General features: G+C 45.1%; 1 pseudogene; it reads right to left on the minus strand.

Annotated features, from left to right (window-relative positions):
* Nucleotides 1-1,822: 1,822 nt before the first annotated feature.
* Nucleotides 1,823-3,645, minus strand: LOC102442667 (annotated as a pseudogene).
* Between the last annotated feature and the right edge of the window lie 2,398 nt (nt 3,646-6,043).

A 6,043-nucleotide genomic window follows, 5' to 3' on the forward strand; every position in this document is an offset into this window, starting at 1 on the left:
TTGTTGATTTTTGCCTTTGATTGTTCATACTTATTGAAGTCATACATAAGAATTCGTTGACTAATCCAAGGTTGCAAATATTTCATCCTATATTTTCTTTAAGTTGTGTAAGGTAAGAGTTGAGTGTCATCTTTTTGTTGGTGTTTATCCAATTGTCTGAGCACCTATTGTTGAAAGGACTGTTCTTTCCCCATTGAATTACTTGGCATTACTTGGCATCTTTCTTGAAAATCACTTGACCAGCTCTTTTACTGGACTTCCTATTCTCTTCTATCCATATAAATATCTATTCTTTCTTGATAATTCTAGCTTTGTACTAAGTTTTAAAATAAAATAAAGCCCTCCAACCGTTTCGTTTTAAAAATTGTTTTGCTATTCTAAGTTCTTTGTACTTCCATATAAATTTTAGAAATAGGTTGTCAATTTCCACACAAACAGCCCATGAAATTTTGATAGGTATTACATTAAATCTTATACATCAATTTGGGGAAATTGCCATTTTAACAACATTGAATCAGCCAACTCATGGACATTGTATATCTCCCCATTTTTTAAATAAATACTCTTTAATTTCACTCAGCAATGTTATTTACTTGATTTTTTTTTGCACTTTCCTTGTTAAATTTATTCCTAAGTATTCTATTCTTGTGGTGCTATTATAATTGAATTAATTTAATTTATTTTAAAATTGTTTATCGGTAGTTTATGAAAACAAAATTGTTTTTTCTCTCTCATTTAAACTTTGTTTTAAAGTGCGTCTCAAAATTCTGTGACAGATTTTTGGTCAAGTTCTTTACATTGAAAAGTACTGATTTTAAAAACTAATAACTTAAAAACTGTCATCCCCCCCCCCCCACACACACACCCAAATGGCCCACAAAACATTCTCCTTTCCTTCTGAAAGCTTTAAAAAATTTATTTATTTGTTACTGATTTTAGAGAGGGGAAAGGAAGAGAGAGAAACATCCATCTGCTGCTCCACCTTTTTATGCATTCATTGGTTAAGTCTTGTATATGCCCTGACCTGAGATCAGACCCACAACCTTGGCATATTGAGACAATGCACTAACTTAGCTATCCAGCCAGGGCTCCTTTTGAAGGTTCTATGATGCATTGTAATCATTAATCAGTCTTTACTATTAAACTTAAATGACCGCCCTGGCTGGTTTGGCTCAGTGGATAGAGCGTCGGCCTGTGGACTGAAAGATCCCAGGTTCAATTCTGGTCAAGGGCACATACCCAGGTTGTGGGCTTGATCCCTGGGTTGGGGGGTGGGGCGAGCATGCAGGAGGTGGCTGATCGATAATTCTCTCTCATCATTGTTGATTCTATCTCTCTTTCCCTCTCTGAAACCAATAAAAATATCCTATATAATAAAAGCCTAATATGCAAATCAACTGAACGTTGGAATGACCGATTGGCAGAGGGTGGGTGCCAGCCGGCAGAGGGAGGGGACAGCTATGGGGGGGCAATGACTGGCGGCGGGGCGGTGGTGATGGGGGGTGGGTCTGGCCACTCGCCAGCCAGCGCGTCCCTGGTCACCTCCCACAGAGGGAGGCCACTGACAGTTGCGGGGCAGCAATGAGGGGCAATGGGGGGTGGGGAGGGCCTAAGCCCTCAGTTGGACATCCCCCAAGGCTCCCGGACTGTGAAAGGGTAGAGGCTGGGCTGAGGGACCCCTCCCAGTGCACAAATTTTTGTGCACTGGGCCTCTAGTATTAAAAAAACAAACAAAACTTAAATGACCAATTGAGACAAACAGTCCTGAGACTGTTCTTCCACCAATGATTATGACCGGGGTGGCAGGTGTTGGGGATAATATTCATTTAGCCTTCTGAGTTTTCTGGGAAAACTTGGTGACTTTGCAAGTTCCAGCTGCCCTCTTGTCCAGTGCTTTGATGACACCCACAGCAACTGTCTCAAGTCACAAACAGCAAGACAGCCCAGAGGGGGATAGAGCAGCTCTCGATACACTTGGGCTTGCTAGGAATGATGTTGACGATGACAGCATCTCCAGATTTCAAAAACTTTAGGCCATCTTCCAGCCTTTTCCCAGAATGATGATCAATCTTCTCCTTCAGCTCAGCAAATTTGCAAGCAATGTGAGCTGGGTGACAACCCAGCACAGGTGCATAGACAGCACTGATTTGGCCTGGATGGTTCAGGATAATCACCTGAGCTGTGAAGCCAGCTGCTTCCATTGGTGGGTAGTTTTTGTTGTCACCAGCCACATTGCCACAGCGAACATCTTTGACAGACATGTTCTTGACGTTGAAGCCCACATTGTCCCCAGGAAGAGCTTCACTCAGAGCTTCATGGTGCATTTCAACAGACTTTATTTCAGTTGTAACGTTGACTGGAGCAAAGGTGACCACCTGCCGGATTTGAGAACACCAGCCTCCACTCGGTCCACAGGAACAGTACCAATACCACCAGTTTTGTAGACATCCTGGAGGGGTAGATGTAGGGGCTTGTCATGTGGATGAGTTGGTGGCAGGATGCCATCCAGAGCTTCCAGCAGCTGGTTCCACTGGCATTGCCATCCTTACAGGTGACTTTCCATCCCTTGAACCAAGACGTGTTAGCACTTGGCTTCAACGTGTTGTTGCCCTTCCAACCAGAAAATGTCACACATGCTACTGTGTCAGGGTTGTACCCAATTTTCTTGATGTAGGTGCTGACTTCTTTAACAATGTCTTCGTATCTTTCTGGCTGTAGAGCGGCTCAGTGGAACCCATTTTGTTAACACCAACAGTCAGTTGTTTCACACTCAGTGTGTAAGTCAGGAGAGCATGCTCACAGAGGGTCTGCCCATTCTTGGAGATGCCTGCTTCAAATTCACCAACACCAGCAGCAACAATCAGGACAGCATAGTCAGCCTGAGGTGTACCTGTAATGTTGTTTTTTAAATTTATCTTTATTGTTGAAAGTGTTATAGATGTCCCCACCCCCCTATTAGCTCCCTCTACCCTGCACCCATCCCCCTTCCCAGGCCTTCACCACACTACTATCTGTATCCATGGGTTATGCATATATGCATACAAATTTTTTGGTTAATCTCTCCCCCATCCTACCCCCACCTTCCCTCTGAGATTCATCAGTCTGTTCCATTTTTTTTTAAATATAGTTTATTGATTTTTTACAGAGAGGAAGGGAGAGAGATAGAGAGTCAGAAACATCGATGAGAGAGAAACATCGACCAGCTGCCTCCTGCACATCCCCCACTGGGGATGTGCCCGCAACCCAGGTACATGCCCTTGACCGGAATCGAACCTGGGACCTTTCAGTCCGCAGGCCGACGCTCTATCCACTGAGCCAAACCGGTTTCGGCCTGTTCCATTTTTTATGAAGTCTCTGTCCTGGGGCATAGATGATGGTCACATAATACTTTCTGGTCTCAAATTTCCACAGGGAGATATCAATGGGGATCCCACGCTCACGTTCAGCTTTCAGTTTATGTAAGACCCAAGCATACTTGAAGGAGCCCTTCCCCATCTCAGCAGCCTCCTTCTCAAGTTTTCCAATGGTTCTTTTGTCAATCCCATCACATTTGTGGGTCAGATGGCCAGTAGTGGCAGACTTGCCAGAATCTATGGGTTTGTGCCCAATAACAACAGTGTTGACATGAGTCTTTTCCTTTCCCATTTTGGCTTTGATTTAGTGGTGGTTTTCACAACACCTGTGTTCTTGTGCAAACATGTTGTGAAAAAACAAAATACAATTGTTTATGTATATTCATCTTGTATCCTACAACCTTGCTAAACACACTTATTAGTTCTAGTAGTTTTTTTGTAGATTCTTTGCAACTAAAGTCATTTTCAGCCATATTGAGATATAATAGACAAATATAATTGTAATATATATATATATTTTATTTTATTTATTTATTTATTTCTTAAAGTATTACAAAGAGTATTACACATGTCTCCTTTTTTCTCCCCCTTGACATTCCCCTGGCTTCCCCCCTCCCCCGCAGTGTCTTGTGTCCATTAATTATTCTCATATGCATGCATATAAGTCTTTCGGTTGATCTCCTACTCCCCCCAACCCTCCCCAGGGTTCCCACTGTAGTTTGACATTCTGCTCAATGCTGCTCTGCCTCTGTATCCATTTTTGTTCATCAGTCTATAATGTTTCTTATTATCCATAAATGAGTAAGTTCATGTGGTATTTTTCTCAGCTTCCCAGGGGCCGTCTCAGTCTCACAGGGGCCATCTCAGCCTCACAGGGGCCGTTCCCGCCTCACAGGGGCCGTCTCAACCTCACAGGGGCTGTTTCAACCCCACCGGGGCCGTTGCAGGCTCACCGGGGCCATCTCAACCTCACCGGGGCTGATTCAGCCTCACCAGGGCCATTTCAGCCTCACTGGGGCTGTTTCAACCTCACCAGGGCCATTTCAGCCTCACTGGTGCTGTCTTGACCTCACCGGGGCTGATTCAGCCTCACCAGGGCCATTTCAGCCTCACTGGGGCTGTTTCAACCTCACCAGTGCCATCTCGACCTCACTGGTGCTGTCTTGACCTCACCAGGGCCGATTCAACCTCACTGGGGCCATGTTCACCTCACTGGGGCCGTCCCAGCCTTGCCGGGGCTGTCTCAGCCTCACTGAGGCCATCTCAACCTCACCGGGGCCGTTGCAACCCTACCGGGGCCGTCTCAACCTCACCGGGGCTGTCTAAGCCTCACCGTGGCTGTTTCAGCCTCACCAGGGCTATCCCAGCCTCACAGGGGCCGTCTCAGCCTCACATGGGCTGTCTCAACCTCACATGGGCCGTTTCAACCTCACCAGGGCTGTTTCAACCACACTGGGACCGTCTCGGCCTCACTGGGGCCATCTCAACCTCACCGGGGCCGATTCAACCTTAATTGTAATATATTTTATGATTTAACATTAATTAAATAACATTTAATTAATAAATTAATAAATGCTAATATATTTGAGCATCAAAAGATCACCGGTTTGATTCCTGGTTGATGCCCAGGTTGCAGGTTTGGTCCCCGATCTGGGTGCATGAAGGAGGCAAGCGACCAATGTTTCTCTCTCTCTCGCTCCCCTTCCTCTCTGTCTAAAAAATCAAGAAAGACATATTTTTTAAAAATATATTTTATTGATTTTTTTACAGAGAGGAAGGAAGAGAGATAGAGAGTTAGAAACATCGATGAGAGGGAAGCATCGATCAGCTGCCTCCTGCACACTCCCTACTGGAGATGTGCCAGCAACCAAGGTACATGCCCTTGACCAGAATCGAACCCAGGACCTTTCAGTCTGCAGGCCGACGCTCTATCCACTGAGCCAAACCGGTTACGGCAAGACATATTTTTTAAAAGTACTTAGGTTCTATTGTTTTAGCAAGTTTCAGTTTTACAATACAGTATTTTCAACTATAGTCACCATGTTAAAAATTAAATCCTCAGATCTTATTCATCTTATAACTGAAACTTTGTACCCTTTTATCAGCCTCTCCCTATCCCCCTTATTCCCCAGCCCCTGGCAACCACTTTTATACTCTCTGTTTATATCTTTTTAAAAATTCTACTTATAAGCGATACCATGCAATATTGTCTTTGTCTGGCTTATTTTATTTAGCACAATGCCCTCCAGGTTCATCTCTGTTATCACAAATGGCAGGATTTCCTTCTTTTTAAAGCCTAAATAATATTCCATTAAATATCTACATATATACATATACCTACTATATATATATATTAGAGTCCCGGTGCACAAAAATTCGTGCATTCAGGGCGGGGGGTGTCCCTCAGCCCGGCCTATGCCCTCTCACAGTCGGGGACCTCTAGGGGGATGTCCACCTGCCAGCTTAGGCCTGCTCCCTGGGGGGATCGGGCCTAAGCTGGCAGTCAGACATTCCTCTGGCAGCCCAGGAGTCCTCGGGGGATGTCCAACTGACGGTCGCAGTAGGACATCCTTGGAGCCCCCCTGTGGGAGCACACTGACCACCAGGGGGCAGCTCCTGCATTGAGCATCTGCCCCCTGGTGGTCAGTGCGCATCATAGCAACTGGTCGTTCCCAGTCGTTCTGCCATTA

This window comes from Myotis lucifugus, unplaced genomic scaffold (assembly GCF_000147115.1).
Source record: "Myotis lucifugus unplaced genomic scaffold, Myoluc2.0 scaffold_63, whole genome shotgun sequence".
NCBI lineage: Eukaryota > Metazoa > Chordata > Mammalia > Chiroptera > Vespertilionidae > Myotis > Myotis lucifugus.